Source organism: Nomascus leucogenys, chromosome 9 (genome assembly GCF_006542625.1).
Source record: "Nomascus leucogenys isolate Asia chromosome 9, Asia_NLE_v1, whole genome shotgun sequence".
Classification (NCBI taxonomy): domain Eukaryota; kingdom Metazoa; phylum Chordata; class Mammalia; order Primates; family Hylobatidae; genus Nomascus; species Nomascus leucogenys.
Window position 1 is genome coordinate 53,280,837 of NC_044389.1, and position 18,858 is coordinate 53,299,694.

Genomic DNA, 18,858 nt, shown 5'->3' on the forward strand with positions numbered 1-18,858 from the left:
AAATACACAAATGGCAAACAAACAGGCTCAACATCACTAATTATCAGGGAAATGCAAATCAAAATCACAATGAGATACAACCTTACTCCTGCAAGAATGGCCATAATTATAAAATCAAAAAAAAACAGACGTTGGCATGAATGTGGTGAAAAGAGAACACTTTTACACTGCTGGTGGGAATGTAAACCAGTACAACCACTATGGAAAACAACATGCATACTCCTTAAAAAACTAAAAGTAGAACTGCAGTTTGATCCAGCAATTCCACTACTGTGTATCTACCCAGAGGGAAAGAAGTCATTATATGAAACAGACACTTGCACACACATGTTTACAGCAGCACAAATCGCAAAAATATGGAACCAGCCTAAATGCCCATCAACAAATGAGTGGATAAAGAAAATGTGATATAAATATAGATAGGTATAGATATAGGTATATGCACCATGGAATACTACTCAGCCATAAAAAGGAACAATGAGATAATGGCATTTGCAGCAACCTGGATGGAGTTGGGGACCATTATTCTAAGAGAAGTAACTCAGGGAAAACAGACAAACAAACATCGTAATATTCTCACTTACAAGCAGGAGCTAAGCTATGAGGATACAAAGGCATAAGACTAATATCATGGACTTTGGGGACTGTATTAGTCAGGATGCCCTAGAGGGACACAACTAATAGGATAGATGTATATACGAAGGGAAGTTTGTTAAGGAGCATTGACTCACACAATCACAAGGTGAAGTCCCAGAATAGGCCGTCTGCAAGCTGAGGTGCAAGGAAGCCAGTCCGAGTCCCAAAACCTCGAAAGTAGGGACGTCGACAGTGCAGCCTTCAGTCTGTGGCCAAAGGCCCCACAGCCCCTGGCAAATCACTGGTGTGAGTCTGAGAGTCCAAAAGCTGAAGAATTTGGAGTCTGACGTTCCAGGGCAGAAAGCATCCAGCATGGAAGAAAGAGGAAGGCTGGAAGACTCAGCAAGTCTGCTCATTTCACTTTCTTCCACCTGCTTTATTCTGGCCCCACTGGCAGCTGATTAGATGGTGCCCACCCAGATTGATGGTGGGTCTGCCTCTCCCAGTTCACTGACTTAAATATTAATCTCCTTTGGCAACACCCTCACAGACACACCTAGAAACAATACTTTGCATCCTTCAATCCAATCGAGTTAACACTTAATATTAACCATCACAGGGGCTTAAGGAGAAGGGTGGTAGGGGAGTGAGGGATGAAAGACTGCACATTGGGTACAGTGTACACTGCTCAGGTGATGGGTGCACCAAAATCTCAGAAATCCCCACTAAATAACTTTTGCATGCAACCAAACACCACCTGTTCCACAAAAATTATTGAAATAAAAATTTAAAAATAATAATATTTGTGCTTGCATATTAGCCAACAAACATATTTCAAAGCACTTTGAACCATGTAACAGCAAAATCAATGTCTTTGTGGTCATATAGATTTCAGTTTGAATTACCCACTAATTATTTACTTACTTTGACAAATTACTTCCTTTCTCTGAACTAGAATTTTTCCAGCAGAATAGAGATAACAATACCTAAATAGCCTAGAACCATAATGGCACATAGTAGACGTTCATTCCGTTTCAGCTCCCTTCATCTATGTAAAAGTTAAGTGAGAATGGTATCTATTATTAACACACTTGAATATAAAGTCAAGACCAAAACATACACTTAAAACAAACTGAAAATAACCCTCAGAAAGAATCAAGTATAGGCCGGGCATGGTGGCTCACGCCTGTAATCTCAGCACTTTGGGAGGCCCAGGAGGGTGGATCACGAGATCAAGAGATCGAGATCATCCCGGCCAACACGGTGAAACCCTGTCTCTACTAAAAATACAAAATTTAACTGGGCATGGTTGCATGTGCCTGAAGTCCCAACTACTCGGGAGGCTGAGGCAGGAGAATCGTTTGAACCCGGGAGGCGGAAGCTGCAGTGAGCCGAGATCATGCTACTGCACTCCAGCCTGGCGACAGAGCAAGACTCCATCTCAAAAAAAAAGGAAAGAAAGAAAGAATCAAGTATATAGCTATGTACTCACATAAGGAGCTGTCCAAGATATTGTTAAGTGGAGGGAAAAAAGCAAGTTTAAAAATAATATGTGTACTACTATCTTATATTTTGTTAAAATATTATTATTAATACTAAATGTTAATTTAAATAATATATAAGTATTTAAAAATATATAGGATTTAAAAAGTATAGAGAATTATTATTCAGCATACAGAAAGTATATATATGTAAATATATAGGAATATATACCAAATTGTTTAAAATTATCTGAGAAAAAGTGGAAGTATTCATAGGGGATTTTAACTTTCTACAATATTATATACTTCTCTAATATCTAGATTATTTTTAAAATATTAACTATGGGTGCATTGGCTCACACCTATAATTCCAGCACATTGGGAGTCCGAGGTGGGCAGATCTAAACCCCTGTTTAGATTCAATAGCAATTAAGTTCAAAAACGTACTTGGATCCTAAAGATCTATGTATTATGTTTCAGCAATCACATTGAGTAACGTATATTTTAGAGTATGATGGGCTGTACTTGGTTCAGGTAGTGTGGTCCCAAAGAGTTATTCATACTAGTTACACATAGGACTATTCTAACACATGTATTTGTGTGTAAGTCTGGGCCTAGAGAGAAGTGATTAAGCTTCCAGAAAATTGATATACTCCTCACTCACCAATATATTATCATCTGCATATCTTGCTTCTGCCATGAAACTCTGGGTGGTGACCAAGGTGTTCTTAACATGTCCCCTCGGCTTGACTAAACTTTAAATAGGTTTCTTTCTGACTATAGGCTCTTGACCTCTCTTGGCCTACAGGATTTTAGAAATACTGTGATTGCATATCCTTTCTCCGCCCCTTTGAAATGTAGATAAATCTCCCAGCCCCTTGCCAGTCTTACAGCCTCAAAAATGTCTTTCTCAAGGACCAAAGAACCATCCTTTCGAAATGTCATCATCAAGAAAAATAGCTCCCCTATCTCCCAGTCTCTGAGAGCATAGGAGTTTAACTCTCTAATTAGCTTAACTCATTAGCAAACAGATAGTCTAATCACATTGACCAACTTCCCCTCTAAACTAGTAGTACTTTGCTACTAGTTCACAGAAGGGTTTTAAACCCCTCCTGCCTTTTGTTTCGGTGAAACTGAATTTATTCTCTCTCCCTATGATAACAGGCTTCTTAGCCTGTTTAATTATATCAAGTGCAATTTTTTCTTTGACGGTTATCAGGAAGTTTATACCTCTTTTAGAGAAAGTTGCTGCTTTCTCTGCTAAGTATTCTCACACCTGTTAGTATGGCTATTCTTTTTTTTTTTTTTTTGAGACAGAGTCTCACTCTGTTGCCCAGGCTGGAGTGCAATAGCATCATCATGGCCCACTGCAGCCTTGACCTCCCAGGCTCAAGCAAGCCTCCAGCCTCAGCCTCCCAGGTAGCTTGACTGCAGGCATGCATCACCCCACCCGGCTAAGTTTTGTATTTTTTTTAATAGTGATAGGGTTTTGTCATGTTATCTTGCCCACGTTGGTCTTGAACTCCTGGGCTCAAGCGATTGTCTTTCCTCAGCCTCCCAAAATGCTGTGATTACAGGCATAAGCCACCACACCCAGCCTAGTATGGCTATTCTTAAAATGACAAGAGTTAAGTGTTGGTGAAGATGTGGAGAAAAGGGAATCTTTGTGCGCTATTGGTGGGAATGTAAATTAATACAGCCATTATAAAAAAGCAATATGGAGATCCCTCAAAAAATTGAAAACAGGCTTGGCATGGTAGCTCAATCCTGTAATCTCATATTAGCCAGACATGGTGGCTCACACCTGTAATCCTAGCACTTCGGGAAATGGAGGCCGGCAGATCACTTGAGGTCAGGAGTTTGAGACCAGCCTGGCCAACATAGAGGAAACCCATCTCTACTAAAAATACAAAAATTAGCTGAGTGTGGTGGTGCACACCTGTAATCCCAACTACTCAGGAGGCTGAGGCAGAAGAATCACTTGAACCTGGGAGGCAGAGGTTGCAGTGAGCCAAGATTGCACCACTGCACTCCAGCCTGGGTGACAGAGCGAGACTCCATCTCAAAATAAATAAATAAATAAAATATTAATTAATTTAAAATAAAAATAAAATCTTCTAAAAGAATTCACTTAAGCCTCAAATGCAGCATATCTACACTCACAAAAAAAGTACATTTTAAGGGATAATGTGCTTTATGTTTCCTAAAAGGTATTCCACAGAAGAGTTAATTGCATGAAAATAAATTCTCCAATCAAATAAATTTGAAGTATCTTAGACAAAACCCGTTCATTGATTGTAGGACCTGTGAGAGCCTGGAACATGCTAAGAAGCAATGTGAATCTCCAAGAAGCTTTGCAATATGCAGCCTCTCCCAAACTTATTTGACTATAAACACCTTTTTGTAGGGACCATTAACGGCTAAAAAAGGAAAGATATTACAATCAATTCAATGCACACTTTCCATAAATTAGCACTCTGACTGGGCACCTGAGCTACATTCCTCACCCACAACGAGGCTTGGCTCTATATGGAAACATTGAAAAGTCAGATTAAACAGGCTGTTCTTGTGGCTTGTGGGCTTTCAAAGCAAAGAGCAGTTTATGATGTAGAGTTCCTAAACAAATCGGGAATCCTAAAATATGCTTGAGTAATCTCCCCTGTTGGTTTTTTTTTTGGTAAATTTTCTGGTTTGAACTTTTTGGAGTCAAGTCTGTTCACCACCCAGATTCATAGGAATGGAGGTCCTAGAGAAAAGTTAAAGGAGATGGGAGAGCCACACTCGGAAAGAAAATGAGCCATGCCAAACTCCCCTCTCTCCTTCACTAGGTCATATGGAGTGAGTGGCTAGACAGTGCCTGGACATAGCAAGACTCAGTAAATATACAGTTGAATTAATGGATCCAAACATCACACTTACCACAAAGAGTACCTTCTAAATATGTCTCCTATCAATGTTTTCTTCTTGTTTACACTTCCATTCAGTTAAAAATAAATAGCATAAATTCATAATCAAGGAGTTCCAGAAAATTTGATTTGAAGTAAGTCAGAAACTGTTACAGAATATTGATAAAAAGATGATCAACTTGCAGCTTCCATCTTTTTAATTTACAAATATGCCTACCACTATTGGATTTTTTTCACTTTTTATAGAGAATTCCCATTTTTGGCGAAGACAGTTATGACTTCAGAAAAACCACCTCGCCAGTCCCACGGCGTGGCCTTGACAGAGGCACCCTCTGGTGGCCGCCTCGCTGAAGTGCAGACGCTGTTCTTGATTGGTATTTGGTTTGCTTGGGTTTGTTTCCTGGCTTGCTTGCTTGCTTATTTTATTTGTTTATTTTGTTTGAGAAGCACCGAGTCTCTTTAAAAGGCACAATCTTTAAAAATCTAAACATGTGGAGTTTAAAAGCAACAGCAAACATCACACTGCATCACATCTTATATTGCTGTGACTCAGGATCACTGCAATCTCATTTTTTTACTTTCTAACTGTATTACAAATATATAATAGCACATACAGAGAATAGAGAATAATACAGACATGCTAAAAACAGAACAACATTGTCATCAGCAAAAGACTTAAACAAAATAATAATACATTATGCAGACATAATTTCTGATGATCAACTACCTTAGAAGTGAAGCTCACTCTTTTAGGCTATAAGCAGCAGGTCACATATCCTTAATCTTCCAAGGCAAACCTGTCAACCCCAGGAACCACCTGGGAGTAAATAGTTCTTTACCTTGGCCAGGGACTATGGAAAACAAGGAACAGTAAGTAGCATCCTTACATAATTTCTGTGGACAAATACCACAACTTTGTCAGATAACTTCCAAAATAGTACTTAACACTTGGATATTTTACCTATCTTCTCCACTTTATATCAGTGACGAGCATATATTAGCAACAGTACTCATCATTGCTAGATCGATTTTATTTCTCCACTGAATTATACATGTAGAAGTATACATGTAGAATTATACATGTATACTGAATTATACATATATACATGCATATATGTGTATATGTATATATATATGTATGTGTATATATATATATATATATTTGCTAGCTACAATTTGAGCCTTGGAAGGAGTAACATTCCATTTAGGGAAAGAAATGCTTCTTTATTTAACTGCTTTTGATTATGCAAAGATAGAATTGATGGGCTGTCTGAATATTGCGATATGAGAAAACAAAGGGCAAAATAGCTGTACATATTATGTCAGAAACATTATAATTTCCAGCTAGTAGCATGAATAATAGAGAGAGGGTGGGGATCTCAAGTCAGGTTATATAAACTGCTCCCAGCCCCATCTAAACTGTGTATGTTCTCTAGTGAATTGTTGAGCCCCAGAAATATAGGAGTCCCAAGAACAATTGACTGGTGGTACTAACTGTTCTTAACCCACACGTGCTAAGAAAACACAACTGTAATCAAGAACTGGAGAACCAAGAAGCTATAAAGGAAGGAGGGAGAAAAGCCCTTCATCTTTTGTGAAGAAGTAATCTTTTGTTGCTTAAAGCCACCAACAAAGTGACCCAGTGAACGTGTCCTTCCCACAGACACTACTCTACTGTCAGCTTAGCTTTGGGTCTCAGTTCTTAAACAGAAAATTCATATTAAGTATCCACTAGGAGCCAAGCATGGTGCTAAGTGTTCATAGACATACAAACTGTCAACTCTACAAGGTGAAGATGAAAATGCCAATTTATAGATGAAAAATGTAAAGGTTAGCAATGCTCCTTAATTTGCCTGTGGCTTTCCAGTCAGTAAGTAACAAAGTCGGAAGTGAAATGTAAATAGGTCTAATTCTAATTACAGTGCTGTTTCCACCACACCAAATGCCTCATTCATTCATTCAATAAATATTTTTCAAGCATTTTCAACCATTATGTGCCAGGCACCAAGATAGTAATGGAAAAGACTATGTCCTTATTTTCAAGAAACTTGCATTCCAGCCAGGAAGGGCGCACAATATGCAAGTAAATAATATATAAGCAAGGTTATTAGAGGTGGTGATTAGTACTTTGAAGGAAATAAGCAGCGTGATGTGATGGAAGGTGACAGAGAGCACTTTCTTGGGCACTAAAACATTCTGGGAAAGGGCTCTCTGAAAAGAAGACATTTAAGTCAAGTCCTACAGGTTGAAAAGGAACCAGCCAGACAAACAGCTCAGAGCCAAAGATTTCAGACAGAGAGAAAAAGCAAGAGCAAAGGCCCTGATGCATTTGAGGGTAGCACAAAGGAATCCAATGGGGCAAGAACATAATGAGCTATAAGAAGACTAGTACCAGAGAAGGCTGACAGAAACTAAATCTTTAAGATTTTGTAGACCATAGTAACAAGTTTGTATTTTACTCAAAATTCAATAAAAAGTCACGGGAGATTTTATGTAGGGCAAGACATTATCTGATTGACATTTTATATAGAGACTGGATAGGGAGGGAACTTCAGGGAAATGTGAGTGGAAGCAGGGGACTAGTTAAAAAGCTACTGCAGCAATCTGTGCACAGATCATGCTACCTGGAAGTGGGAGGCAGCGGTAAAAGCCAGGAGATTAATTTGAAGGCTACTTCAGCGATGGTGTTAGAGCTAATGGTGTGTTAGACTGGATCGGGGTTCTTAGTGATGATGTTGCGCCCCCTCCCACACGGGATATTTGGCAATGTCTGGAGACATTTTTGATTGTCATAGCTAGGGGCATATTACTGGCATCAAGTTGGATAGAAGCCAGGGATGCTGCTAAACATCCTATGATGCACAAGATTGTCCCCCACAAAAAAGAATTACTAGGTCTATCATGTCAATAGTACCAAGGTGGAAAAGACAAGAACTAAACAAGACTTGAAGAAAAAAAGAACCAGAACAGAACTGGAGAACAATTGAGAGATTTGGGATATATTTCAGAAGTAATACTGACAGACATGCCAATACCTGTGGGGAGGGTTAAATAAAGTATAATTCCCAGATATTTGCCTTGGGCAACTGGGTGGATGGGGTGCCACTTACCAAGATAGTGAAGATTTCAGGAAAAGTAAGTTTGGGAGGAAAATGGAGTGAAGTATTTATTTTGGGTATTACATTCAAGATGACTGTTGGATATCCAGGTAGAGATGTCAGGTATGCTATTAGGTATAGAAGCTTTGAACTCATAGGAAAAATATGGGCAAAAATAAAATTGTGAGTTATCAACATTTGAATTGTATTTAAAGACTTGGAATCGGCCAGGCACAGTGGCTTATGCCTGTAATCCCAGCACTTTGGGAGACTGAGGTCGGCCGATCACCTGAGGTCAGGAGTTTGAGATCAGCCTGGCCAACATGGTGAAACCCTGTCTCTACTAAAAGTACAAAAATTAGCCGGGAGTGGTGGCGGGTGCCTGTAATCCCAGCTACTTGGGAGGCTGAAGCAAGGAGAATCGCTTGAACCTTGGAGGCAGAGGTTGCAGTGAGCCGAGTTAGCACCATGGCACTCCAGTCTGGGTGACAGAGCGAGACTCCGTCTCAAGGAATCAAGTGAAATCACACAGGGAGACAGATTAGGGAAGAGATGACAAGAAATGAGAAGGGAAGGGAACTGAAGGGACAAGAATGAAAGAGAAGGCAAAGGAAGAAAGTCAAGACTAAACCCTGAGGCACTCTTGACTTTTCTAAAGACAATGCAAAAAACTATAAAGAATAGTCAGGAGAGTTGTGTCATGGAAGCCAATAGAGAAAAGGAAGGTATTTCGAGAAAGAGGCAGTGGTTAATGATAAAAATGCCACTAAAATGTTGAGTAAAATGAAGAACCAGTAACGTCCATTAGCTCTGACAACTTGGAGGTCATTGGTGACATTAAGCAAGAGCAGTTTCCATGGAGTGGGAATGAAAGCTATTGTGAAATGAGTAGATATGAGATGAAGAGTCAGAGAGAGAAAATGCAGACAATTTCTATAAAAATGAGTCAAAGAAATAAGGCAGTTGTTGGATGGAGAGGTAGCTTCAAGAGAGTTTTGTTTAATTTCTTAATGTGGATCAGGTTGATATGCTGATGGAAATGGTCCAAGACAAGGAGATGGAAAGATAGCAGAAAAAGTGAAGTCTTTAAGAAAGTAAAAAGGAATGGGAACAATAGTAGAGGAGTCGTTCCTTAGTAAGAGTAAAGATATTTATTTCATTGTAACAAGAAACTGAGTCCAGGAGCAGGTAGGTTGAAAAGATAAAACAGTTCTCTTATAATAGCTTTTATTTTCCTGATGCTGTCTCAATTAAGGCAGGAGAGGAAATTGGCTGGAAGAAGCGGGGAAGGAGAAGAGATCTGAGGAGGGACAATCCCAAATGAGGATCTTTAGCCAGTTGTATATTTGTTATAACACTATGACTAGGGTACAGACATCCCACTAGAAACACAACCATCTGAACCGCACCACTGTAACCAAGATGCTGAGGGTTACTGGAGACAACCACACAGCAGAACAATTGGAATTAGTAGAAATGCTTGCCCCAGACAAGCAGTCTTGTGTTAGCATGTTCACTCACACACCAAAGGACTATATTATCTATTCTTCAATCTAAAATCTTGGTCTCTTTCCCTTCTCCTCCAACTCTTAGCAAATGAACTTGCCTAACATTTCACAGAATAAACAGAAGTTGCCAAATTGATTCCTTTGATTCAGTGGCACCCTATCTACAAATCTACCTGCATCCATAGATGCATCTTCTTCTTTATTCCTGTTGCAATGGTCTAGTCAAAGGCCAATCTCCATTTGTGCTCTAAATCCAAAAACATCCTCTCTCCATAGCCTTTTTTCCTGTAAATATTTCCCTGTTTCATATCTTCAGCCACTTCTTCTTTTGGGGAGGTTTCCCATAATTATTTAAGTGTCTTATTTTTGAAAAAGAAGAAGGAAGGGAAGAAGAGAAGAGGGGGAGAAAGGGAGAAGAATGGAAAGGAAGAGAAATAAAGAAAAGAAAGAACTACCACATTCCCCTTTATTTAATACCATATCTCACCACACCAATTCACAGCTGAAGTCTTCAAAGCCTGAGTTGCCTACAGATATTGCTCAATTCTTTATTCTTCACCTTCCATTTACTACTCAACATACTCTAATCCAGCTTTCACCCTCATGGCTCCAATTCCTAAATTTACCAGACCTATTTTTGCTAATTTCAATTAACACATTTCAGTTTTGTTACTGTATTTGATCTCTCAGCAACTTTCCACACTTTGATCATTTAGCTGTTCTAAAAAAATTAAAAAAGGACTTTCTATGCATTAGATAAAAACCACCCTCTCCAAGTTTTTCTCCTCAGTCACTTCTTCTCCATCTTTTTTACTCCACCACTTTCCACACTTCAAAACAGTGGACTTCCTCGGGACTGATTCTTAGGCCTTCTCATTTTACATAAGAGACAGCAAATTGACAACCTACTAGTTCAATCCCCAATGTCTAGCACATTGTCCAGAAAATAGTAAATATTGAATAAATATTTATTTGAGTAATTAACTAGTTAGAGGTAAAGAATGCAATTGGGCTTCGGGATAAGGGGACAAATTGTGAAACTAACCACTAAGGCAAGCCCCAAGACAAGCAATTTCTCCCCACCTTACATCAACAAGTTCTCAAACTAATTAACATAATCTACCCAGACTGGACAACCAATTAAGAAGCCAACAATTGATGCTTAAGCACCTCCTTGACATCTGGTGATTTTTAAACAAAATTAGGGAGGTGTTTGGAGTATCTTAGTCCTTAAGCCAAGGGTCTACAATCAAGAAAATCATACAATTCAATTATAGAGACAAATGAGAGCTAGTTTAGCCCTCCCAGTAAAATGAGAGTCAAATAAAAACACTACCATCAGCTTATCTGCTTGATTCTCTCCTAAGATTCAGTGATGGGTTTTGATGCTTATCCATCATCTCTCTTATCTATTCAGTAACATTCAACAAACAAAGGCCAGGACAGACAAAGAGCACAGTCTGATTTGCCCATTTGCAGAACAATGTCATCTCAACATAACCCTGATCAAATTCAGCTTCTTCCAAAATCAGCTGATCAGCAAAGAATAGCTTCATATTAAATTAATTCAGAAACAGTTATTCATCCAAGATATGGCTCTATACAAAGTCACTGGAGATGAGCTAATCAAAAAAGAACTACCCCATCCAAAACTCATCCAAAAACAGCTATTATTCAAGATTTTACTCTACACAAAGTCATCTGAAATCAACTTATCAGGAAAAAGCTCCCTTGCCCAAAGCTCATCCATAATCAGCTGTTTGGGCAGGATAGGGCTATACAGTCATCCCTGCTTGTCTTCAGAAGATACATTCCAAGACCACCAGTGGATGCCTGAAACCACAGATACTATCAAACCCTATATGCACTATCTTTTTTTCTATATTATACAATTACACTGTATAGGGCAAGTAGTGTATACAGAGTGGATATGCCAGACAAAGGGATGATTCACATCTCCTGCTGGGCAAAGCTGGACGGTGCAAGATTTCATCAGGCTACTCAGAGTAGCATTCAATTTAAAGCTTATGATTTGTCTGTTTCTGGATTTTTTTATTTAATATTTTCAGACCATGGTTGACCATGGATAAGTGAACCATGGAAAGCAAAACCAAGGACAAGGAGGAACTGCGCCACACAAATTATTTTAAGACAAGGTGATGTGCAAATAACTCTTTTGTCCAAAAAACTACTCAGCAACCAGCCCTTGCAAAGAAACTCACTGAAACAAGCCAATATACAAAGAGCTGCACCATCCAAAACACGTCCAGAAATAGCACAAACTCATCTTTAACTTAGCAGAATGCTTCCCCTTCAAAAGCTGGTCCAAAAACAGCTGTTGAGTTACATTCTGGATCTACACAAAATCACTCAAGAATAACAAATAAGCAAAGAGCCAGCCCAATGCAGTGGCTCACGCCTATAATTCTAATGCTTTAGAAGGCTGATGAAGGAAGATCACTTGAGGCCAGGAGTTTTGAGTGACATAGTGAGACCTTCATCACCACAAAAAAAAATTTTTTAATTAGCCAGGCATGGTGGTGCATGTTTGTAGTCCCAGCTTCTTGGGAGGCTCAAGGGGGAGTAATGCTTTAGCTAAGGAGTTTGAGGCTGCAGTGAGCTATGATCATGCCACTGCACCAGCCTGGGAGACAAAAAAAAATTTTTTAAAGCCAAGAGCCAGCTTGTTACTGGTGGAAGTTATCCAGGTTACTGGCAGTGAATCCGTACAGGTCTGCCGCAACTCAATTCTTGTCTCCTCAGAAGAAATAATTCGACTGAGAGGCATAAGACAGAAAAAGAGACCAATGAAAGTTTCAGAGCAGGAGTGGAAGTTTATTTGAAAAGGTTTTATAACAGGAAAGAAAGGAAGGTTCACTTGAAAGAGACCCAAGAGAACACCTGAAGGTCAAGTCCAGTGTTTTACCATGATCCTAGGACATGTTTTACCTTGATCCTCTTACCCATGATTCTTTCTTTAGGGTGAGCTGCCTGCATGTACAGTGCCCTCCTTACCCTTGGGAGGTGAGCATGTACGATGTGTTTAGGAAGTTGTACGCATGCCCATCTGAAGTTTTCTTCCCTTTTCTGGTAGTGTGCCCCCAGAAGGTCATACTCTGCCATTTTGTCTCTTAATGCGCATGCCCAGGAAGTTGCTTCTCCCTGGCATCTACATTCAGTTAACACTTTAATGCAACAGGTGTGGACCATCAGGAAATGGCCTCTCCCTGGCACTGGCTGCCAATTTGTAACCTTTAGAGATGCAATGTGATCATTGCCGAACCATCACCCAACATTCCTTGTGGGTAGGGGAGAGCCCTTTTCTGCCCTACTTATGCCTAACTACCTGTAACAAGCCCATCTAAAATGAATCCAAAGCATTATTTCATCAGGGATTGCCTTTTTGTATCACCATCTAAGCACAGGTAGAAAGCAAGGAAGTGTCCTGTCCAAAGCTCCTCTTAAAACAGCAGTTCAGTCAGGAGCCTGCTCTCCAAAACATCATATGAAACCTGTAGCCAATCAAAATCTCCTCTATCAAAATATTTCCCAAAATCTGCTATTCATTTTTTTTTTAAATAAATCCCAATCTTACCCAAAGCCACCTTTAAAAAAGTCTGCTCATATCAAATTTTATCCAAATCCACAAATCAACAAAAGACCTGGACAAATTCATCTAATAAAAGTGAAATTTTTCCTTTTATATCCCTCTATACAAACCCACATCTAGATTCAATATTTTTATTTTCAAGCTCTCACTCTCAAACCAGTATAACTACCCCAGCTATCACTACTTCTAAAGCAACTCCCTCCCTCCCTCCCTTCCTTCCTTCCTTCCTTCCTTCCCTTTCTTCCCTCTGTGGCCCACGCTGGAGTAAACTCGGCTCGCTGCAGACTCCCTGCATCCGGCTCCCGTGATTCTCCTGCCCTCGACTGCGGGCTGCCTGGGATTGCCGCCGCGCGCCACCACCCCTCCTTGGTTTTTCTCCTTTGGCTGGAGGCGCGGTTTCGTCATGTCGGCCAGGCTGGTCTCCAGCTCCTGACCTCCGGTGCTCTGCCCGCCTCGGCCTCCCGAGGTACTGGGACTGCAGACGGAGGCTCGCTCATTCGGTGCTCGGTGTTGCCCGGGCTGGAGTGCGGTGGCGTGGTCTTGGCTCGCTGTAGCCTCCGCCTCCCAGCCGCCTGCCTTGGCCTCTCAGGGTGCTGCCCCGTCTGGGAGGTGGGGAGCGTCTCTGCCTGGCCGCCCATCCTCTGGGTTATGAGGAGCTCCTCTGCCCGGCCGCCCCGTCTGGCAGGTGAGGAACGTCTCTGCCTGGCCCCCCATCATCTGGGAAGTGAGGAGCACCTCTGCCTGGCCGCCCCGTCTGGGATGTGGGGAATGCCTCTCCAGCCGCCCCGTCTGGGAGGTCTACCACAGAGGCCAGAAGCAATGTGGGGGCTGGACGTGGTGGCTCACGCCTGTAGTCCCAGTACTCTGGGAGGCTGAGGCGGGTTGATCACTTGAGGCTAGGAGCTCGAGACCAGCCTGGCCAACATGGCGAAACATATGAAAAATACAACTGTCAAACCAACCAACGAACCAAGCGACAACAAAACAGGTCTACCCTGGAGTCATACTCTAATTTTTTCTATTTCCTCCCTTTCTGATCCTTTATCCCACTTTCTTTTTCTTCCTCTTCCTTCTCCTTCTTCTTTGTCAAATAGAGGATTGAGTTATTATCATTGATCCATACAAAGTCCCTCTCTCATTTATTTTCTTTAATTCCCACCCCCCATTTCTATTCCCCGTCTTCCCATGTGCAACCTTCCTAATATGTTTGATATGCATCTTTTTGTACGTATGTACTTTTACAAAATGTTTATTGCTTTGTGTGCAAAAATAAAATAAAATAAAATAAAATAAGCAACTTCTACCACCACATCTGCAACTCCAGTTTTAACTACAACTCCCATGCTATCATCTGCTACAATCATAAATCAAACCATATTACCCTACAGCATCCCAGAAGCTGTCATATACAACAGCAAATTTGAAACAAAGGGTCCTCCCTATGATGGCACCAAACTATACATTGACTCGGCATCCAACTTTGAAATCACAGAAACTTCTTATGACACCACAAAATACATACTGACCTTCCATTTGACTTTGAAACTACACATTTTCTCGATTGTGTCTACAAAACCGAAAGTAACTGCCCAATTGACAGTATCAACTCAAAGAACATAAATTTCCAGCACCTTCCTTACCCTTACCTAAAGCATTATACTGTCGTCCAAACACTGAAATCATGAATTAATTCCTCACACTAGTACTGTATCTCTTACCTTCCCTTCAGCATCCTCATCTGTTGCCCATTTGCAGGGTGTTCTTTCCTATTTTAAATATCACACCCAAGCTTATTTTTTTTAATTCCATAAGTGTGTAATTCTAGTGTTGAGTTGAAATATTTCTACATAGGCCAGGTGCAGTGGCTCATGCCTGTAATCCCAACACTTTGGGAGGCTGAGGCGGGAGGATTGCTTAAACCCAGAAGTTCAAGACCAGCCTGGGCAACAATATGAAACCTGTCTCTACCGAAAATTAGCCAGATGTGGTGGTGCACACCTGTAGTCCAGCTACTTGGGAGGCTGAGGTGGGAGAATCACCTGAGCTGGGGAAGTCCAGGCTGCAGTGAGCCAGGAGAGCCAGGATAGTGACACTGCACTCCACCCTGGGAGACAGAGGGAGACATTGTCTCAAAAAGAAAGAAAGAAAGAAAGATGTCTACATAGACAGAATACAAAGTTGCCACACTCTTTCACGCTTAACCCTATTTCATGAGTAAATTCAGTATAATATAGCCACATTTGTAATGACATTGTACACTGAACTTTATCACTTATGACAAAGGTCAATTTAATCTGCCAAGAAGTCTGAACATAGTTTCCTGATACCCCCTCTGGCAAAACTTTAAAAGATTAGCAAAAACCTATATAGTTTGATCTACTTAGTAGAATTTTAGATACGTTTAATTCAGTGGCTGTTTTCGGGCACCTACTAAACTACTCCATAGAGAAGTTGCTCTACTTCTGGCCTCCAAGCATAAGTCCTAGTTTCCTCTGGGGACTGGTTGACAATTTTAAATACTTTTGTAAATTTATAAAGGCAAACAAGTCAATTCAATTCAACCCATATTTATTGTTCTAAAAGAAAATATCAAAACATATAATCTTCCTTGAAATTTAATATCTCAAAACAGTAATCAAATAACAATGGCATCAGACGAGGTAGAATAAAATAAATAAGAAAGTCATGAATTCCAAAAGCATTTCAGAGAAAGAAAAGGCTACCTCCAAATGAGAGGAACAAAAAGAAAGACTTCATGAAGGTGGTAGCATAAAGAAGGATCTTTAAGGGTGAGTAAAACATTGACAGTCAAGGATGAAAAAGAGGACTCCAGGCAGAGGAAATAACAAGAACGAATGCAGAAAAAGAAGATCAAAATGCAATGTGGCTCTTTTCTGGCCTCTTGTGCATACATCCGTTTTGCCTCTACCACATTGTATAGTCATATGATACTTACTGCATTTTCCACAAGAACGTAAATAAGGGCTTCCTCTTATTCACTTTTGTACCCTAGCACCTTGTACAATACCTTGTCCAGGAGAGCGGAGGCTTCTGTTTAATAGGTATCAGGGATTGCCATGCATCAGGAAATGCTGGAGGTCATTTCCAATTATCAAGATACTTAATTTGTTCAATCAAGCTATAGAACAAATTAAGTACCTTGACTATAATTAATGATAATTTTGTGCACAGAATCCTTTTGACGTTGTGATGAGTTACCAAGTGGTGTAAGGAAATATAGAAAATTTCCAGTCTGTTTTATCCTTTCATTGCCAAAAAGATGCTCTTAGAATGAGATTCATAAAGAGTGCCTCAGGTCTGGGTAATCCTAGATCTTCCTGTATCCATTGAGTGTGATGGAGTTGGAGAGAGGGTATGTTTCTTGCCTTGAGAAATCCTAGAAAGCTCAGGGATGACACAAATCACTAAGGAATTCCACTAAGACTCCTCTAACTCAGAGATTTTTTTTTTTTAATCTGTTTCTTTATAGTTGGGCTCTCAGGAGATCCATGAAATCCCTGAAGTTATTTCATAATCATTACATTCATAAGCATATATGCATTTTTCTGAGATGATACGTGCATTCAATCAGCTTCTCAAAAGGGACCATAACCCAAAGAAACTGACGACTAAAGCTAATAAGAAAGCTTAAGGAATGCCTGGACCTAAGGGCTAGGAGATGTGTCCTATAGTTCATAAAACACTTTAATGAATTCTGATGTTCTATGTCATTTTGGAAACATAAATTATCTCACTGTTTTTGCTGATGTCTCCTTGTCTCGGAATGATTTAAGAATTCTTTTCCTTTTATAATATGTATTTCTTGACTCCCAACTCCGTAATCACATTATTGCAAGTTGTCTGCTTTCAGACTTAAAATTTCTTGTCTAAGAAATTACTCAGTGTTTTTAATTTGCTTGTTTATTTTGATCTAATCCCACTGACTGCTCAGTTTCCTGGCTAGGGCATGTCCGATTCCTGCTGAGGGATGGAGTCATGTCTGCAACAAGCAATTGACTCACTGTGAGGTCCCTAAATCACCTGATGCCCAGTCACGAGGAATTATTCAATTCAAATGAGCTATTGAATAGAACCATATTCTAGACTAGCACTATAACACAGGTCTCCTCACCTAAGCCCAGAACAACAGTGACATAAAATTCAACTCTACCTCCACCCAAAAAAAAAAAAAAAAAAAAAAAAAAAAAAAAATATATATATATATATATATATATATATATATATATATATATATATATATGTGTGACACTCCCAACCCTCTACATTCACTGAAAATAATGCCCAAAGAAAGTAGACGCCCAGTGTCACGGAGTCCCTCTCTTACAATGACCTGCTTGAATATTTCACGTTCCCCCAACAAAACCTAAGCTCTTTAAGGGCAGAGTTTTTGTCCCTTCCATTAATTGTTTTATCCCGGAGACCGACACAATATTGGTGAACAAAGAGTGAATCTATGTTAAATGAGGGCTGGAAAAATGAATTGATTGAATAAAAGAAACAATGAATTTGCCTGTGAAAGCCCATGAGAACCTAACGTTGCTTTCCTTCCACATCCTTCAGCACTATGTTCCATTGCTCCTCTCACTATCAGCCACTTTAACATGCTAGTCTGTCTTGTGGGTTATACTTATTCTCCAAATCCACCTAAAGCCCAATCTCTTCTCTAAAATCTTCCCTCAACTCAGTCTTGCTCTGTTTCCCCATAGTATATGCTTTTACCATTTATTCATCAACATTCAATGACCATATGATGCTTTAAAATATTACAAACATGAAAGACTGAAGAAATATAAGATGTGGCCCAAGGAACTCTCCATCTAGTTCAAGAGAAACAAAAAGTCAGGAAATAATAAAAGAGCCACATAAAGTAATATCTGAGGAAGTGCCAAAATCAGTGATAGAAATAAACCAAAAAAAGGTGTAGGTAGTTAAAATTAGATATCATCTCCAACCCTGTCTTCCACTGCTATCCTCACCCCGTCTTGTTCCAGTGACAGAAAGCAATGTCACTACTTCACATCTAGACCTTTGATCAGCCTGGGTGCTCTCCTTGTGTTCTTGATGATTTTTTTTTTCATTCTTCAAATCCCAACTCAAGGATGATCTCCTCTTTTAAGCTTTTCCTGTCCTTTTGCCCTCAACAAAATTCACCACACTCTTTCTTACACCTGTGAATACTCCTATATTTGCAAGTACTTGTTGATCTTGTGTTTCTCCTCCTACATAATGTTCCCCATTCCTAACAGAGTATCAGAGTAACAAACATTGATTATATAGATGAATTGAACAGTTAGAGAGAAGCTTTGAAAAAAAATGTATCACCTCAGTTAATTTTCCATTAATAGACACTCTATAGGTTTTTTTCTGTTTTTGTTTTTTAAAGATCAAATACCAAATCCTGGTGCGACACAGGCTTATCATTGATATGGTCTCAGAAATTGATTAACAGACCCCCACCTCCCTTTGTGGCATATCTCAAAAATTCCAGGTGAAGCCCACAGCTTCGTGGTAAAATGTTAAGTAGCACTTAACTGTTCTTCTTGTAAAAGAAATCTCAGTTGATTCCCTGTGTTTTGCTTAAGTTATAGTATCATTTTCCCTGTTCAATATAAAGCAAGCCATTCACCATTTGGCCATAAATGTACATATCCTCTGATA